This window comes from Triturus cristatus, chromosome 1_1, assembly GCF_964204655.1.
Source record: "Triturus cristatus chromosome 1_1, aTriCri1.1, whole genome shotgun sequence".
In the NCBI taxonomy this organism is placed as follows: Eukaryota; Metazoa; Chordata; class Amphibia; order Caudata; family Salamandridae; genus Triturus; species Triturus cristatus.
Window position 1 is genome coordinate 1,296,597,270 of NC_140579.1, and position 20,811 is coordinate 1,296,618,080.

The following is a 20,811-nucleotide window of genomic DNA, read 5'->3' on the forward strand; positions in this document are numbered from 1 at the left end:
GCCTTGAATGATGTTTTGGGAGTTCCTATAGCTTTAGTGGGAATAGGATGGCCACGAGGATAGAAGGCAGAATATTAAAAACCCGTAATTGGGTGTGCGCGCTATAGATATCCCGGTGCGCGGTGTATTTTGCGAAAGAGGCAGTTACGTACCGTTGTGTCGCAGCTTCGCAAGTTAAGTCGCAGTGCTTTAGCGTGAAAATGGTGTGACTCAAAAGCAGATGAGGGTGCATTGTTAGTACCCGTGTCCCACTATAGGGCGCAGCTAAAGGAACAAGCATTTGCAATGCAATAGGTCTCGCATTTGCGAGAGTTTGAGCTATTAGCATTGTAAATGACAGTGCCTTTTATTTCTGTTTTTAAAAAAACAAACTTAAATAAAAAGCATTGTCATTTACAATGCCAATAGCTCAAACTCTTATAAATATGAGACCTATTGCATTGCAAATGCTTGTTTTAATGAGTATTGTTGTATATTGCACCTATATTTCTAATTACTTCAATAAAGCTCTTTAAACTCAAACTTGTGTACGAGTGGCAAGGGACACAGAATGAAGCATTGATTCCTTCTTCTGTGGAATTCAAAAGTGAAGTGGAAAGAAATTTGATGAGCAAATGTATAATAGGAAGGAAGGCCAAAGAAAGAGTGAAATAAAAGACAAAAAGCTGTAGACTTTTTAGATGTGTTCTTCGCAGCTACAGTGTTACTGTGGAAACTGGCAGCATAGGAGAGGATGTGGGAGAGGTAAATTTGCAATAACTAACAACTAATTGGGATAAATTATACCTCCCTACTTTAACTGTCAGAACAATGCAGGAGTTCCTAGTATGCCCAGCCTGGTAAAGAAGTTTTTATGTTTTATGGCCACGATTTCTCATTTTATGGTTGTTTTGCGTGCATACCTTAATGCCAAATTAAGTTCTTCTTTCTTTGAAAATGGCTTAGTAGATTACCGTCTGGACTTTAAATACAGTTGCTACATTTGAAGCAAGAGGGATTCTCATGGAGGATGGGAACTGAGCGATTTGGCCCACTGGGGGCTTGATTGGGTGGGGTGAAAAATGCATGATGTTTTGAATAGGTATTGGTACTGTCATGTGAATCAGCAATGACTGAATTTCTATAGGTTATTGTGGTTTAGCTGCCCTTTCTGGGTTGCTATGATTTTAGGGAATATGCATGTGATATCTTAGTATTGTTTTTACATAGCATGGACTGAGTGTTACGATATTCTTCGCCATTGTAAACCCAATCTGAAGAGAAGGAAATTTTGCCATGTAAATGTTGAATTGTATATGTCCAGAAGAGTTGTGTGACCAGAGGTGAAAGACTAATTGAAGAAAGTCTGTGTGATGGTGGATGATTCTTTCATTCGGTTTCTTTATAAACTCGTTTAGGTTGGAGCCAAAACATGTGTGTCTGTGGTGGCCTGGCACTGATTGCCAATCAAGAATAAATCACTAGAATTCCTGTACCGGATTTGGGCGTATGGCGTTTATCTTCTGCAAGAACAAGGAAAGTGGTATGATATGTAGCAGGTGTCTGTTCCTGCACGCCAATCCCACCCTGTGAAGGTTTGTAGCCTCCCACGATCAGAGCCATGGTGTTTGATGACACATGATGATGATATATATATATTAATGGGGGAAACCCCTCAAACCTCCCAATTGTAAAAGAAATATTGTACATTTAAATATTTTCTTAAATAGGTCTCTGGTCTCCTGCTCAATGCAGGGAAATCCAAGTTAATTCCCATTGGAAGACTAGCAGGGGTATCCCAAGTTGAGTTATACAAGGGAGAGTTGCAATGGTCTGGTGAAGATACAAGATATCTTGGAATACGATTAGTGCATACAGCTGCTGTCTACCATGCCCTTAACATAGCAAGCATAATAGAGGGACTTTGGGGCTCCATACGCTTCTGGTGGGACCTACCACTAATGAGCAGAATCGCTATAATAAAAATGATTATTTTACCAAGATGTCTCAATGCGATGCAACACACATTATTTATTATCCCACAACATTATTTTCGGACTCTAGACCAGCTCCTGCCAGACCTCATATGGAGCAGTAAACATAAAATGGTATGCTTGACAACGCTACAGAGAATGTGCGGATTGGGGGACTTGAGGTTCCCTGTTTAGAGCTTTATTATATGGCATCCCAGCTTCAGCACGCTGTACACTGGCTAGACAATGAAAATAATTGGGAGACTGATCTTCTGGCAGGTACACACAATGATTATACCTTGCCTAAAATCTTGATGTGTGGGAGGCAACCCCCCCCCCCTCGACCACATGCATTGCACAACATGTTGCCCTCGTCCGGGACATTATATTCTTTTACCCGAATAGCGGCGATGGAAGGAAGGAGGTTGTCGAACGCTGGGAGACCTGTATGTAGATGGAAGGTTTGTTACCCGAGACGAGGCAATCGACACCTTCGGTCTGGGACCGGGACAATTTTTACAATATGAAAAAATATCAAGCGTGACACATGAAATTTGGCAGGGGTTTCTAGCAGAGCCATCCACCACCAATATATTAACGGTAATGCTGTATATGGTGCAGGGTAAGAGATAAATTTCCATTTACATAGAGCGTTAAGAGACGACTTGCGAGGCATGACATTATCGGTAAAGCGGAGATGGGACGCCATGGTGGAGGAGTGGGAAAAAGTTCCGTACGGAGTACGCACAACCAGCTCCAATGCGTGTTTTAAGTTCCTACAATATACCATGTTACACCAAGTATACCTCACCCCGATCACGCAAAACACAATTTGCCCTACTTGTAGCTACAAATGTCCGAGATGTAAAACACAAGAGGTGGATTTCCTTTTGTATGGTCTGGTCATGTTTACGGCTGTGCTCTTATTAGGACTCGATAGTTACACACTTACAAAGGGCGATGGGCTGGATGATTCCTAAAAGGATCCGACAGGTGCTGCTGGGTCTACTCCCCACCTCCAAAAACAACAAGCAAAAGAGAAAGCAGCTCCACATCCGGGCCGGGGAGAAGGCCTGCGAGGGCTGCCCGTGCATGCGCGGTACATGTAACTTTTGCGTGTTCTGCAGCTCGTGCCCAGTGGCGGTGTGCGCGGATTTCAACACCGCCGGACTTTTAATGAGTGCTGCGCGGCTCAGGGAGGGGGCCGCCAAACAGTACAGGAAGTCCGGCGGGAGCCCACCCCGCCTTCGTGAATGGTGCATGGTGTGGACAAAGCAGGATTTCAGGCGGGGCTCCTGTGAGCAAAACGGAGCCCCGCGTGTTGCTGCAGTGACCGGCAGGAAAAGCAGAGGAGCAGCGCAGAGTCCCAACAAGAGCTGGTAAGTGCTTAGAGCGTGTTCGCATTTAAAAAAAAAAAAATGAAATAGCATGAGGCTGCCTAGGACGTGCGTGTTAACGAAAGTGAAACTGCATGCTGGCTTGCGAGGGAAGGGGGACAGGAGATGTGCACGCCGCGTGGCTGTAGGCGCGTACACCAACTCAAATCCGCCGAGACCTTGCGCGTGCCCATCTCCTGTCCCCCTTCCGAGGCAAGTCAGTAACAATAGATCTCGCTGGCGACAGCGCTTCGCGCTGCGTTCGCCAGGCGAGACCTAAAAACGCACAGCTGCCATTGACACCCTAAAGAAAAACTATGATCAAGTCATTTTATATCCCCGGAGCCTAACGAAGAAGGCAACCGGGGATCATGTAAAGCGCTCCGGCACCTTCAGGCCAAGTAAATAACAAAAGTTACATTCCTATCAATTGACACTGAGCAGGCCCTGGCTGCACGCATGCTTGGCTCAGGGCTGGCTCTGGGGCGGTCCGACCGCACCGGGTACCGAACTGGCATGGGGGCGCCTGTTTTGCCAGTTTACATTTGGATAAAAATGCCCTGCTGCCATTTCCGTCTCCAGTAATTTTCGGGGAACAATTTTCAGGGAACGGTGATTAACGTTCCTCCTGGCGAGAGCAGAGGCTTGTCTGGTAAGAAGTTTGACTCGGGGGAAGTTTTTATTCATGGTATGCAGCGCTGAGGGTTAAAATGCCCCCTGCAAAGAACAGGTAACATGCAGACAGAGAGTTCTTTATGTTAGGAGCGATTACAGGGAGACATTAACAGTTAAAAAGGCGAGACCTATTGGCTTTGCCAATGCTTGTTGTACAGGGGGGGCGGCGGCGGTGGCAAGGTGTGTGCGCGCGCGTTAGGCAGCCGCGGATGCGGTGAGGGGGGTCGGCAGCGGCGGGGTGTGTGCGCGCGCGTGTCTGTGTGTGCGTCTGCGCAAGCGCGTCTCAGAAGCGCGTCCACAGACCCCGACCCCAATCGCTGCGCGTGCCCCGGTCTATCTCCCTTGAGAGGCATCTCGGCGACAATAGGTCTCGAGAGCGAGACCTATAAAGAGGAGAGGCGGGGCATGGGAGGAGGGAAAGTGGGACCGCGGGGGAAGGGGGAGCGCTGAAGGGGGAGTGTTTAAAATTATATATTTTTTTAAGTTATGCTTACCTGCTGCCGGCCGCCTCCCGCTTGCATCTCGGTGCTGGAACTTCCTTGTCACAGCAGACACACAGTTATTATGTCACAGACTCCCTGTCTAATCCCCGCGCTGCAGAGCAGTGTGGGGATTGGCCTGAAAAGCCTAGAAAGATGCACTGCTCAGACCAGGGAGTCTATTGGGTTTCTCCAGCCGGGCTGCTCCATGCGGCCGATAGGCTGGAGATACCTAAGTGCGTATGTGAGTTCTGGTCGGCCCGAGAGAGCCAGCCAAACACACATGAACACTAAGGGAGTGCACCTAGCACTCCTCCTCCCTTTCCCAAGCCTCAGTATCGCTCTCTCCCTTTACACACTGCCAGAACAAGCGGCTTAAAAATAAAACGATATTGAAATATTGTTTTCTTTTTTTGCTACTGGTTCTGAGCCAGTGGGGCGACACTCCTCCGCAATTGCGGAGGGGTAGCTTGAGATTCATGTTACAAGGATCAACATCCTTTTCCTGTTTGCCATAGGTACCTCCATCAATGTTATGACTGACTCAGTCTCATCGCCAAAGATACAGATCTACACCAGACCAATGTAAAGATGTACCCCCTATGTCTGCTAGACTCATCCACCATGCCAAGGTTATTGTTTTTTACCAACTTTGACTCATTAAGGTTAGCCAGGTAAATGTGATGGCTATTGTCGTGATGTCACAGGTACGCCTTCTGAGATGGTGTGGCGCAATGGGCCTATGTTAGGGAGCCTCTAATGAAGACACAACCACACAGATATACATCGTGTCTGCCGGAAGTCCCGAGTGACCCAAGCCCTTTTATTTAAACTCTCTGGCCACGCCTGGCCAGAGAGTGATACATTGTGTGTGTGTTCTTCCGGGTGGGAGTCCATAGGGAGGTGGGCGGTTAATACACTAGACCGCTACATACCATCCCAAATCAGTTCTTTAACCAGGATTACTTCAATATGGCTAACACACAAAATCAGCAAATCTTTGGTTCGGTCTGGGATTAGGCCTGAGGTTGTATCGATGTTGACGACCACCGTGGATCTCCTTTGGACTTGTCGCTTCATGTTCACTACTCGAGTCTCTGGAGCTGGTGTCGGTAGCTGGTGTTGATGCTGCAGGGTTTCGAACTGAGTCCTCAACGGAGCCAGGATCGGCTTCTGTACATGTGGCTCCTCCGCTCGTTGATTGTTCTGAGTCTCGCTCTTCAACCGCTGCTCCAGGGATTCTTTTGAACCATGAGATATTCCTGGTTATCACCTCCCCATTTCACTCGGCAGTGACGGCTGTCCCTCGGACCTTTCGAACAGTCCATATCCCAGACTCATAGGGGGTGCGGAATTTCCCTCCGCTACTTCGGTTCCTTACCAGGACGGTACATCCTGTCGTCAGAATTCGAGGTTGTGCTCTTTTCCGTTGACTGGCTTTCTTGTTTGTCGATAACCTCTTCTCTTGAATGCATGCTGGGTCATACGGCTCTTGCTCCCAGTTGTCTACCATGGGGAGAGTGTCACGCCTAGGTCCTGCTAGCATCAATGACCACGGAGACCTTTGCGTTGTGCAGTGATGGGTACTCCGGTACTCCAGCAGGAATCTCTGTAGGGTGACCTCCGGGTCCGTTTGTTCAGCCACTGATATGCGCAGGATTTTATTCACAGTCCGCATGAAACGTTCAGCTTCACCACTGGCCTGTGGCCACTGTGGAGTGATGCAGTGATGCTTGACTTCTAGCTGGGTTAGGAAGTCTTTGAACTCACTGCCCTGGAACGGGGGACCGTTATCTGTCTTGACTACATGTGGAAGACCAAAAAGCGCAAAAGTATTTTCTAGAACTGGCTGTAGGTGACTGAATGCCGTGGATGGCTGGACTTCCACGATGGGGTACTTTGTGTAGCTATCAATTAGGACAGCCGTGAATTGTCTATCTGGGAAGCTCCCTAAGTCAAGGTTCACCCACGACCAGGGCGACGGAGCCGGATCCTCGGTTATCACGGGAGCAGGTGCTTCTGGACTCCCGGTGAGCTGAAAGGCTCGACAGTTCCGTACAACAGTGTCTATTGCTTCTTCTAGCCCAGGGAACCACACCTTTTCCCTCATTCTGGATTTCATTCTTCCTGTTCCCTGGTGCCCTTCGTGTGCTAGGACAGTCGCCCGTTCTTGCAGGCTTTGTGGAATGACGATGCGTGATCCTCTCAGTATTACACCATTTTCAGCGGCACTTAGTTCGTCTCGGGCTCTCCATACTTTCCCCAGTTGGGCAGGGTCAGGCTCATTCCATCCATGGATGTCGTGGAGAAACCTCTCCCACGACCCTTTCTGTAGAGCATCTGTCACTCGTTTGAGAACCACGTCAACACACGTGTGGGCCTTGATTTCTTCTATGGAGAGGGCTCGTGGACACGACCACTGAGAAATCATGTTGATGAAGTCTTCCGTTTTCTTCTCCTGGTTAGATTCCTCATTGGCAGGGTGTGCGGGATGGTGCGATAGGAAGTCAGCTGGGTCCTTCGCACTGGGCCTGTATACTACCTCTAGTTGATAGTATTGGAGTTGGATCGCCCACCGCTCTATCCTGGGTGGTGGGTGAGGTGCAGTTCCTTTGAATAGTGGGAGCAGAGGCTGATGGTTGGTTACTACTCTGAACGGATGTCCACTGACGTATAGATGGAAGTGGTTACACGCCCATTTGATAGCAAGCGCCTCCCGCTCAATCTGAGAGTAGCGGGTTTCGGTCGCAGTCAGTGCCTTGCTCGCAAAGGCCAGTGAACCCAAGTTCCTGGTTCGGTTTCCTGTGTCAGCAGGGCTCCTAGTCCTACTGGACTGGTGTCGACTATTAGTTCTGTTGGTCGAGCTGTGTTGAGGTAGGCCATGGTCGTGCTTTCCAGCTGCGCTGACTTTACTTTGCGGAATGCGTCCTCTTCTGCCTGACTCCACCGCCATATGGTCTTGGTCAGGTTCCGCAGTGGCTCTGCGATGGTGGCGAGGTTCGGAATGAATCTTCTGCAATATGTTGCCATGCCTAAGAAACTCCTGACTTCTGATGCGGTCGTGGGAGCGGGAGCGAGCTGAATCACTTGTGACTTCCTGGGGTCCACTTTCACACCTTCCCGACTGAATACAAATCCGAAGAACTCGATGGGTTTTTGAAAAATTGGCATTTGGCCTTGTGGAGGATCACTCCGTGATCTGCAAGGCGTTTGAGGGTAGCTCGGAGCTGACGGTGATGGTCTTCTATTGTTGCTGAATGAATTAGGATATCATCACTGACGTTAATGATCCCTTGAAGCCCCAATAGGATTTCTCTTACAGCGTTCTGGAATATATCCGCCGCTGATAAAATCCCAAATTTTAACCTCTTGTAGCGTCGGAGCCCCAGATGCATCGAAAACGTGGTGATATACCTGCTTTCGTTCGCTAGTTTTAGCTGGTGGTAGCCAGCGTTGAGGTCCAGTTTGGAAAACCACTGGGAACCGTTGAGGTCAGCCAGTATGTCGTCGACCGTCGGCGTCAGATGCCTCTCTCTTTTTATCGCTTGGTTGGGCATTCTCATATCGATGCAAATCCTGATTTTCCCCGGTTGTCTAGGCTTTTCGGCTATGACCATGGGAGATACCCAGGGAGTTGGTCCCGTCACTTTCTCTATTACTCCTTGCTGCTTAAGCTTCAGTAGTTCTTGTTCTACTAGCGGTCATAGGTGAAACGGTATCCGCCGATGCCGTAGGGCGACAGGCTTCACTGCTGTGTCAATGTGTAGTTTCACCGGCGACCTTCAAATAATTGCGGGAATAGCTCTAGGATATCTCCTATTTGGAGTGACTTCATGGCATTTGCAAAGGTTACCAGACTCAGGTCCTCAGTGGTATGGCTCCCAACTAATATGTCTGCTCCTCTGTCAACTACATGAAATGTAGTCGTGACTTTGTGGTTTTCCGATTTTACTTGCACAGACATTTTCCCTTTCAAGGGAAGTGGTGTTTGACTTCTGTATGTAAGGATTCTGACTTTGGATGGCATGAGCACACGCTTCGGGTTTAGCTTCTTGTAGTGTTGACACCTCATGACGTTTACTGACGCACCGGTGTCAATGAGAGCTGTGACCGGTGATCCGGCAATCTCAATGGCGCATGTTGGCTGTGGCCGCCGCCTTCGTTTGAGGTCGTTTGCGAAGGATATGAGATGGCATTCTTCTTCTTCATCGGTTGATGAATCTTCAATACACTGTTTGCGGTGTGTCATTGACATCGGTGTTTTCGAGGTGGCAGATTCTTCTAGTGAGAGGTGTCTCACAGCTCTGGATGGCGGCCTCCACCCAGGAGTCCCTTTGCTTCGTAGTCCTCCTCTGCATACACTTGCAAAATGGTTGGGGATACCACATTTTGTACAGGTCTTGCCCCTGGCCGGGCACTCTTCTGGGGTGTGCTCCTCTTTGCCACAGTACCCGCATTGCGATCGTTGTGAGTTTCTATTTGGCTATCTTCCTCTTCCACTGCGGGCTGGTGCACAAACAGCATCCACTCGTTCTGTCTTGACTGTTACCGCTTGTTCTGTTGTTGGGTTGAGAGCAGCTTCCATGGCAGTTGATCTGACATCGGACAGTTCATGTTAACGTGCTAAAATGAGCATATCTTCTAGAGAAATCCGTGGTTGTCGAAGAATGAGGGTCCGCAGGGTCTTGTTGCGGCATCCTTGGATGGCTTGCGCCCCTACTTCTTTGACTTGATCGTCTTCGGTACACGTGCTGGCCAACTCTTTTAGACGTGCATGAAACATGTCCATGGATTCTCCTTCCCTCTGGCGGGCTTGTCGGAGTTTAAAACGTTCATAATCAGGATTGAGTTGGGGGTCAAAGTGGGCGTTAAGGGCCCTGACCGCGGCATCGTAGTCTGTGTGCGCTCCTGTGTTCGGCAAATGGGCGAACAGCTTGTATATTTCTTCCCCTGCGAAGTGCAACAACAGCGACCTCTTAACAGCCTCGTCCGTTTCCCTCGTCGCTATGAAGTAGTTATCGAGAGGGCCAATCCATACCTTCCATCTAGGTGACGCAGTGGCAGTGTTAAAGATTGCAGGGATCTGTTAGCATGAGCTGAAAGCCATTTTGTACTTGGCAGCCATTTAAGTTACCTATGTGCTAACCATTTGCTTTCTCCCTCTTGGAGAACCTCACACATGCTCAGAAGGGCCTAGCTAGTAGAATGCACCTGCTGCTAGTATAGAACTATGAATATGAGTTATGGGGTAGGGGGTGCACTCCTCTTTTTTTTTAAAGCTGATGAAAGAATCAACCGGTGCTACAGCAAGCAAGAGCTGTCAGCAGTTGCTCATAAAATACCAAATAAATCACAAGTATGGGAGCTTGTGTTTGCTGCGCAGTGTTCACAGGTTTATAACCAACAGTCTTTAGACGTGTATACACTTTTTACCAATAATTTGCTTGTAAAGAAACATTTCAAACCATAGTTGCATGGTATTTACATGCATTTATATTAAATGACATAGAATTCAATATTTTGTTGAGAATTACAATGTTCAAGTACTTCAACAGAATTCATCAATGCAATTACAAATTTGCAAAATAATACATTCAAGGGTGCTCATGCCCTATGCATTTCGGAACATACAAGTTCCTTCCTCAGGGGCAATGTCTGAAATGACAAAATATAAAGAATAATTTAAATAATTACATGTATGTCCGAATGGAGGCTCAAAAAAACATGTAAAGAACACAGTTTGTAGAGGTGTGTGTTAACTCAAATTGTTGTCAAAGCGTTTTGAAAAGGCCGTATCTTTAGTGGATAGTGTGTGTCTGCATGAGCCGATATTCCTGAGTGAATATAATCTAAAAATACCAAATGATAATGATGATAGCTAATTGTCCCTAAAGATTTAAAGTAATACAGCAAACATTTTATGAGGGCTTACCTAATAAAGGTTTACCGAGCATATTGTCTGAAATGTAAAGCAAAAAGAAATCTTCTGTAAAAAACTGAGCAACTAAAGCAATCCAGTGAACTGGGTTGGAATAAGACGTTAGAGCAACATAACCGCTAAGGAGAACTGCCTCACCTAAGTGGCACCCATTTCTTCTGATGTCTAAACAAAACGAGAAAACAACATAAATCGCGGTTAGGTAATGACCATGCCTCAATAGATAATGTTTAAGCCGCGTAAGGTTAGGCCTGTAAAAACGGTCAAAAAGTGCCTCGTACCTGGAGAAGATGAAAACACGTTCGACAAAATAACTTCCGTGACGCTTGATGTGGTGTTGACCTTACGTGCAGATTTAAATCGCGCGGTGAAGGCGCGGACTATGAACAATGAAAACGGACTAACGGCGTAAAACTAATCTTTCTCAAATTCGAGCGTGGGCGCCATTATTCAATGTGTGTTTTGTAACCAAGGTCAAGATATGCCCGATACCTTAGTAGTGATTGCTAATTAGTAATCAGGAATAACGGAAAAAATGAAAATAAAAATAGGTGATAATAAATAGCTTCATCTAATGAAACGGATATTCCAAAAAGGAAAATAATGCAGAAAGCCATGTTAAAATAGTAGCCCAATACCTAAGCGTGATGCATATAAACGTCTGCGCAACGTCTCTTGTAAAGTAAAAATAAAACCTGGGTAGCCAGAGCTTTGCGTAAAACATACCAAAACGGAACTGTATGAATCATCAGATCTAGAAATTACCTACATGGTAAAAAAAAAAAAGAGGAGTGCACCCCCTACCCCATAACTCATATTCGTAACTTTCTGTCAAAATAGGAGGTTGCACCCTAAGAAAATGTTGTTTGAAACAATTACAAACTTAACTGATAATAGAGCTACAACAATGGGATATACAACAGATCAAGCAAATGAAATATATTCTCTTATTCAAGAAGTCAGATCAATGGATGCCCATGGAGGCTCAATATCACAACAACTAAAACAATTGGAATATTTAACCAGGAGACAACTTAATCAAAAACTACATGCCTCAACGCTAGTCCAGTATCATAAGGCTAAACGTATACCCAGAGGTTTACGCTTGTTAATTAAACCAATGCGTTTTCGATTCCATCTGAACACAGCTTTTATGGATAAGTGGTATTTGATCTTAAACAAATGTTCACTAGACCTCATACTGTTGATCATTGAGGAACTGTCAAAAACAATACGGGATCTTGAGGATGAGATAGCAACTTTAAAAGGAGAGTTGGAACTAAGATTGGAACATAACACTTGGCAAATTAACCTAGAGGGATTAAACCAAAAATTGGGAAAAAACAGTAAAGAACTTCAGGAAGGTAAACTAAGAAAATATAAGAGAGATACAATAGATTATAAACTAAACGAAGTTTACACGTGGGCAGAGATCTACGCCCGTAAAAGATTTGATCAACGGAAACCTACTACACATTCATCTGAAGAAAGTATAGTCACTGACAAGGAAATCTTGACGTCTAGAGCTCCAGTGCAATTAGCAACATCAGCAAACAATCAAATGGGATCTATTACTAATCTAACAGAGGATGTTCAAACAGCCAGTACCTCGTCTTTTTTGTTACAGAACCCAACCCAAGGATTACCACCGGAAACAAACAGAGGGGCTTCAAGGGCACAGGCCCGATCAGGAGAGGAAAGGGTAGGCAAATCGCTTAAAAACGGGAAGAACATAGTTTAATAGTAAATATCTCTTCGATGACTCTGACCACGCAACAAATCAAGATCCTCAACAAAGGTTTATCATTCGTACCGACTAGTACCACTAATACCTTGGAAGTAGAGGTTTCACTATTCAGATTTATGCGTTCTCTACGCCTACGACATTTTTTCACTAATGTGATGCCAGCTGAACATCAACAGAGTATTGAAAATGTGTGTTTCAAGCCTAAAAGCACATTCCAAGCACCGACCTCTCACAAAATGTTAGACACATTTGAAATAATGGTAAAAAAAGACATACAATCTCTGAATTTGAAGAAAAGTAATTACCAAAATTTGACCAGACATGATCATGCTATTATAAGAGCAATAGCTAACAATCCAGCAATCACCATCCAGCCAGCTGACAAGGGTGGGGCAATAGTCCTAATGGACACCACATTCTACCAACAGAAAGTTGATTTACACGTCATGAATCTTGAAATATACTTGCCTCTATCAAAAGATCCAACGCTGGACCTTTTAGAGCTACTGGACAAGATTTTACAATATGCAGTAGACATGAAATGGATTGATGGTCCCACTAGACAATATTTGACAACAGTTAACCCTCGAAGACCTCGTTTATACATGATACCGAAGATACACAAAAATCTTGAAGACCCACCATTCAGACCGATTGTTTCAGGATGTGGATCCATTTTCGATCCCATAGGAAGATATCTTGACCATTTTTTGCAAAAGTTCGTACAGAATTGGACATCGTACGTCAAAGACACCACAGATTTCCTATCAAAATTAAAAGAGATTCGATCTGACATACAGACCTCTTGGCTACTATGCACTATTGATGTGGTAGCTTTGTACACTTCTATACCCCATGCAGCGGGAATAGAAGCAGTAGAGTGGGCTCTACTGCAATTAGATGATATTAACACAGACAAGGTTTTTCTGCTACAACTTTTATATTACTGCTTACACCACAGTTACTTCAAATGGAATGAAACATATTATGCACAACTCTCAGGTACATCAATGGGTTTTTCTGGGGCACCAGCATATGCCAATATCTTCATGGCTTCTTTCGAACATCAGCATATCATGAGTAACCCACACTGGTGGTCTAAAATTGGATTATACTGTCGCTTTATAGACGATAGTTTTCTCATCTGGAAAGACTCTAGTGAAACATTGGAGCACATGATTAAAACAATGAATACCTTTGATCCTAGAATACAATTTACTCACAAAATTCATAATAATAAGATTGAATATTTGGACGTTACCATCACTAAAAATCCTGTTGATGCATGTCTTGAAACTTGCATTTATACTAAACCAACGGATCGCAACAATGCTTTGGATTACACTAGCTTTCATCCAAAAAGTCTCTTAAATAACTTACCTTATTCTCAGTTTATAAGGATCAAACGTATATGCTCTGACCCCCAAGTATGTTTGGAAAAAACAGAACAATATAGACAAAGATTCATTCAGAGAGGATACCCAGACACTATTCTACAAGACTCCATACAGAAAGTTGCCACTAAACAACGGAGTGACCTGTTTGACAAGCATAAACCTGCAAAGAGTAACAACATAGTATTTGTATCCAAATACACAACCAGTTCTTCAGCAATTAAAAGAATTATCAATAAAAGATGGGAGTTATTGGTCAATGAGGCGGATTTTAAGGACATCTTTAAAGAACCCCCTTACATGCTTACACAAGGGGTAAGAACCTGCGAGAATTATTATCTAAAACTCAAGTTGCTGTGACCCCCACTAAATTTAAAGGCACGTTGCGATGTTTCAATTGTTCCCACTGTAACAACGTAATCCTTGGTAACCACATTACTCATCCTACTACTGGTAAAGCAATTCCATTAAAACACACGAGTGACTGTAATACTAGCAATGTGATATATGGAATAAAATGTCCCTGTGGAAAAACTTACATTGGCAAAACAGAACGAAAAATCAAAATCAGACTGACAGAACACAAAAGCCGGATTAGAACAAAAAACTTGAACTCATCATTGGTTACGCACTGGATAGAGGCCAATCATTCCATTTCTCAACTACGTTTTCAAATTATTGAGACAGTTAAAATCCTACCAGGGGTAGACAACAATAATAGACTACTCCAACGTGAGGTTTACTGGATTAAGACCTTGGATACTATGGTTCCAATAAGAATGAATGATAGATTGGATATGTCATGCTTTGCATAGTATCATAAATATGGAACACCATCCAAATCATTTTCTTTTCACTTAGCAATACATGTCACATCTTTGCTTCGTTATGATAAGCATTAAATATTTTGTTCATTTCATTTATTTTTTCATTTTTATTTATCATATTTTTTCACTTCACTAACATTTACCTTTTGATCTCTTTAACACCAGACTATCGTGTATTGATCATTTGCATCATTTTAAGTATTATACATCAATACTATCTGTCTCCTTAACAGAGCCATGTAGGTAATTTCTAGATCTGATGATTCATACAGGTCCATTTTGGTATGTTTTACGCAAAGCTCTGGCTACCCAGGTTTTATTTTTACTTTACAAGAGACGTTGCGCAGACATTTATATGCATCACGCTTAGGTAGTGGGCTACTATTTTAACATGGCTTTCTGCATTATTTTCCTTTTTGGAATATCCGTTTCATTAGATGAAGCTATTTATTATCACCTATTTTTATTTTCATTTTTTCTGTTATTCCTGTTTACTAATTAGCAATCACTACTAAGGTATCGGGCATATCTTGACCTTGGTTACAAAACACACATTGAATAAAGGCTCCCACGCTCGAATTTGAGAAAGATTAGTTTTACGCTGTTAGTCCGTTTTCATTGTTCATAGTCCGCGCCTTCACCGCGCGATTTAAATCTGCACGTAAGGTCAACACCACATCAAGCGTCACTCAACAAAATATTGAATTCTATGTCATTTAATATAAATGCATGTAAATACCATGCAACTATGGTTTGAAATGTTTCCTTACAAGCAAATTATTGGTAAAAAGTGTATACACGTCTAAAGACTGTTGGTTATAAACCTGTGAACAGTGCGCAGCAAACACAAGCTCCCATACTTGTGATTTATTTGGCTAGTATAGAACTGTCAGGCTGTTCTAACTGATGTCAGCAACTCATTACTCCTCCTACTTGTTGACTGTGCATTTTCTGTATGACCATCTATGTGTGTAACTCTTCTCATGTGTACTTGTACCGCATTCTTTTGAGCCCCTGTGTGGGTATATAAGGCCCCTGTTCTCTGTACTCCTAAGAATGCCTCCTACAGTGACTTGAGGGTACTGTGTGACGCAATATCCCTCATCTGAGGTTTAATAAATGCATTGTTTTTATATTACAGCTTCTGTGCCAATCTCTTTGTTGGTTTAAAAGGACCAGGTGTATCAGTGAAACCCCTGAGAAGGTTTTGATTTCTTCAAATGGCGCCCACGTGGGGCTCATCAGAGAAGTGGATATTCAAGGGTGTGTTCTTGATGGGAGACAGGAATCTACTGAGGAGGACAGAACAGGACTCTAGTAAGAAGGTACCCTACACTGGGATCCTCTGTCTCTGCAGCCCAGTATGTTTCTGGTCTTCCTGATTTGACTCCTCCAACTGTTTACCACTCCTGACTGAGAAGATTTTTGGCGTGAGTATTCTAAAAATGACTGTTAGGTCCTTCAGAACTTGGCAGTTAAAATCTGGAGGCCTATGCTAGGTAAGGTCATTTGTGAGATAGTGAGAGAAGTGCGCCGGCTGCACAGATAAAGTGAGATAAAGTGAAATATATAAAAAAGTGAAGTGATATAAACGTGAGATATAACAGTGAGATATAAAGTGATATAACGTGAGATATAAAGTGAGACATAAAAAGTGATATTGAGCAATATAACGTGATACAGTGATACAATACAAAGAGATAAAGTGATAAAGTGATATATAGTGATATGGAAATGGAAATTGGCCAATATGTGATGGGAATGTTAGAAATACATGAATTGCAATTTGTGTAGGCAGGTAATGAGGAGACTTTTCTCTACTTTTTATAAAATTTGAACGGCACATTACTTAAGTGCTACTTTGCATATAATATTGTATACTCTGCAGTATTTTTGGCATACCTGTTTCAAGAACACATCGAAGAATGTGTTGCTTTTTGAAGGTACCATAATGTGATGTGAATAGAATTTGCCGGCTCCCGTAGAGGGGATACCTAATTAGGATTAGGTATAAAAACGTATTTCTTCCTCGGTGACTAGTACCCCAAGGAACTAAATATGTACATAAAAAGGATCCTGGTCTATGCACTTAGTAACATTCATAGGTGGTGATATGCAGAGCGATTTTCGGTGTTCTGCCAGCCAAATTGGCGAATTTGGTGTATTTTGGTTTCTTGAAAATGGAACAGTCTTTTTGGGCTGTTTTTGAACTACTTTTGTGAGCTTTTCTTGTAAATATGACTTACAATTAATATTTACAAATGGTTTGGTTTAAGTACAGTCTGTGGGCTGTCCTTTGTTTCTGTCCTAAGTGTTGATCTGTGGGTTAAATGTGTGTTTAAATGTCGATGTGGTTTGTGATTTGACATTGATGGTACTTGTGTGAGTAAATAGCGATTACGCTCTTTGTGTAAGAATGGCTAGCCTTAAGTGCACTCTATTGTGTGTTCTGAGTGTATGACCCCCTTCTGAAAATGTCTGGAATGAGCTCAATGTGTTTTTTTTGTCATCATTCTGTTATGCAAAATATAATTAAAATAAAATATATTTTAAAATAATCCAGCAATGAATTATATAATATATGCTAAATAGCTGCACGCTATCATTAAAATTGACAGAGTAAGACACTATACATGTGTGCAAATTGCCACGATGCTAAAGATAAAATTAGAATTCACATTGAATAGGAATAAAATAGGCCTCAAAAACAAAATTGTGTGTTTTGCAATAAATAAACTAAAATACAAAATGTTATAGCCTTTTCCTTAAGATACATTATATTAGATATTAAAAGGCATTCACATCATGTGAGTGACTTTGGTTGTTGCTGAACTAAACATACATTATAGAACGATTGATTTGACTGCATTGAAATGCCTCAGTTTTAAATAGACGTCACCGTGCTTACATTTCAAGAAGCTTTCCAACAGCTGTGTTTAACTGTTTCACTGAGAAGCAGCTGTCTGACACAAACCAATGGAGATTACACTTTGTCAAGACATTAGAAATACAGAAAAAGGGTTTTCTCTCCTGAGAAAGGCGTGAGAATTCGACGCCTGCTGCTCAACCAACAGCTACATAAATAGTACATGGCTATTTTTGTTCGCATGGCCACAGAAAAGAAAATGCTGAAGTCAACTAAATCTTAAGTCAGTGCAACCTCGGTAAAACCCTGCATTTCAGACTGCTGTTTTAAAAAGTTAGAAATATAGTTTCATTATTTTGGATAACAGAGAACAGATTGACAGTAGGGATTTTCCTTTCTTAATGCCTTTTTACATAAGCATATTCGTGGTCCTGATGTTAAATAATGACTGTCATTTAAAAAGTGGCGCAGATTTTTCATGTTCCAAGTTAGGCTTCTGTGCTTGGGGTTATGAATGAATGCGTTTAAATATGATATGCAAGGGATGCAGCTTGCTTTTCATATGTGGACTCATCAAAATGATTGGATTTATTTAAAAAAAAAAAAAAAATTGATAATATGGGGTAAAAAAGTTATTAAAAATAAGTGCATAATAATACTGTGAACTCCTAGCATTAAAATTGAATTTAAGCAGCGTTTTAAAGCAATGGGGGAAATTACAATGCGAAATGTCACTTTACCCAGGTGTCCAAAACTCATTTTTATAAGGGTATACATTATATATTTCTGATGCCCCATCTCTGGAATGTGTAGGGAACATTCGAGGGTTGACTATTATGCGAAAGAATTGTAGGATATTAATTTTTAAGTGCCCCAAACACCAAAGTCGAAATTGGGCAAAATTCACTATTTAAATGCAGTTCTGCCAATCAGAGCAGCTTTTAAACTGCCTTAGGCTTCAGTAAATGCACACATTTAAGTATAACACAAACAGCTGACCTATATACTGCTAGAAAAGTATACTGCACACTGTTTACAATTGAAAATAAATATAAAAAACAGCAGCAGTTATTCTCTTACCTCTAAACTGGCAAACAGGGATGGAATGGGTCTGCTTTTCATCTCTCAGTCTCCAGGGTCACTTTGAATTGGGAGAACCGCATGGAAACCCTTGCACACAAAATGGGACAGCTGGTAATGGGTTAAAGGTCAAGTTCTACATTTAGAAGCCTAGCAGGGCTCAGAGCAAGGTTTGCTTTGACATTTCGACCTTTGAAACTTTTTGAAAGGTGAGATGGCAGGACAGGGAGAGAAAGAGAGGTTTTGCTTACTTTTTTGGCAAAAGCAAGTTTTGTGCACTGATATGAACAAAAGGCAATATAATGGTATACGTGAGCTTTGATTAACAGATAGCTTTGCCATATATACAGCACTAATGCTTTTGGTTTGAAGATTACTGTGCAAAAGCGGAGATAAATAAGGCAATGGGATTTAGTTTGAATTCATGCGCCCTCATGTTACACTTGTACATTTGCTAAAGGAATTGGTGGTTGGGTATTCATGTTTTTTGGCTCGCTCAATGTGCTATTTACCTCCTATAACTTTGTTTATGCCCAGTTGCTACAAATAGGGGTTGATAGTGTTGACAGAAGTGAAACCTGTTTCAGGTTTCCTACTGTCAAAATGGGGGAAGGAGTCTAGCTCCTCTACAAATTAAGGGTAGGCAAATTTATGTTTTCTCTCTCTTTTTCTCAATTTCTTTTGAGCCTGTATAAACTGTCTATGAAATAGCCATGAGACATTTAATTGGCTATTCAGTAATACTGTTTTACAAATTGTTAGCATTGATAAAATGAATAAATAAATATGCTATGTTACTGCCCATCCTGTCTGAAGAAATTATTAAAGGATGAGTAGTCTAGATTGCTGTTCCCTTCTTTGATCTTTAAGGGGAACTAGATGTGGGTAGTTTTTGTTCTAAACTTCTCAGGTGATAACACCATTATTGTTTATGTTATTCTCATGCTACAAGGGCATTGCTAGTCTTTTATTAGCTAGTCTGTGTAAATAAACTGACAGTCCTTATTAGAGCTGATGTTGCATAGTTTGGATTGTGAAAAGTAGAATGCAGGAAAGACCCCATGTGATCCTTAGCAAACATTTTTGAAGACATTATTGTTTTATAGGAGTTTGTTTGTCACAGCATGTTCTGCTGGAGAAAATGTACCCATTATGTTGAAGTTTTTAGTTCTTTTTGTAATATAAAAATCCTTTTTAAATTGGCAGTTTTAGATTTTCCTGCTGCTCCTATAACATGAGAGCATGGTCCTAAGCGTACAATGTAGGTGCTTTTTTTAAGAGAAATCATTTTAGAAGTATCTGCATTCCTGTACAAGTAATGCCAAGTCTATGAGTAAAAGTGTAGAACATTTCCTTTTTTCTTGAGGGTCTTCAGATTAATAATATAGGAATACACAGATGTAAGGATTTGGAGTATGTCTGTGTTGTTTTTCTCTTTTCCTCAGAATTTAGTAAATGAACACAGATTTCCTTGGCTGCTTGGGATTGGGTGGTGTATTACTCTTGTCAGTTCACCAAAACGTTCCTTTTATACTTGCCAATAGGTCCAGGCTGTTGTTTTTTTACTCTCAGATAGATGAAGTGGTTCTTGGGTGCCTTGCTAATATATGGTAATTGACGGGGGGCAGCGCACTCCTGTTTATTCAAAACTCCAAGATATGCTCAATAACCTCCTCAAGGCGGCATGTGACAACGATTGGATCAATGACGCAACACGTCTTTACCTGATGACCACTAACCCCCGGAGGCCTAAATTGTACATGATTCCAAAAATACATAAGGACCCTAATGACCCACCATTTCGTCCAATCGTGTCCGGATGTGGCTCTATTTTTGATCCTGTTGGGAAATTCTTGGATTACTTTTTACAACAGTTCGTTCAGAAGTGGCGCACATATTTAAAGGATACAACACATTTTCTTCAGATTCTACAACAGATCGTGATTGATCCTCAGAGTTCCATCTACTTATGTACAATTGATGTAACAGCACTTTACACCTCAATACCGCATGCAGCAGGTCTTGATGTGGTCGAATGGGCGCTTCTCCAAATGGAGGATATAGGTATTGAGAAAATGTTCATACTTCAACTCCTCAAATTTTGTCTACATAACAGTTATGTTGAATATCAACAAAAATTCTTTGCACAACTCACAGGAACATCCATGGGTTTTTCCGGAGCACCGGCGTATGCCAACATCTTTATGTCGCAATATGAGCAGGACAACATCATTGCTAATCCCACGTGGTGGTCTCAAATTACTCTTCACTATCGCTACATTGACGACATCTTTCTCATTTGGAATGACTCTGAATTAGCTTTTACCACAATGATTGAGTCTTTGAACAGCATAAATCCACACATTCAACTAACATATCAAATCCATAAAGATACCATACATTATCTTGACGTCCAAGTTGTGAAAACATCATCCAACCAATTTCAGACAACCATTTATCACAAGCCTACAGATCGA

The 20,811-nt window shown here is 42.4% G+C and overlaps 1 long non-coding RNA gene across 1 annotated transcript; it reads right to left on the bottom strand.

The window, feature by feature from the left end:
* Positions 1-9,961: 9,961 nt before the first annotated feature.
* Positions 9,962-10,769, bottom strand: LOC146871991 (uncharacterized). Its single transcript, XR_014959635.1, has 4 exons — positions 10,702-10,769; positions 10,559-10,585; positions 10,415-10,441; positions 9,962-10,137 (listed from the first exon to the last, which is right to left on the bottom strand). It is a non-coding gene; the product is annotated as an uncharacterized LOC146871991 (long non-coding RNA).
* Positions 10,770-20,811: the final 10,042 nt, after the last annotated feature.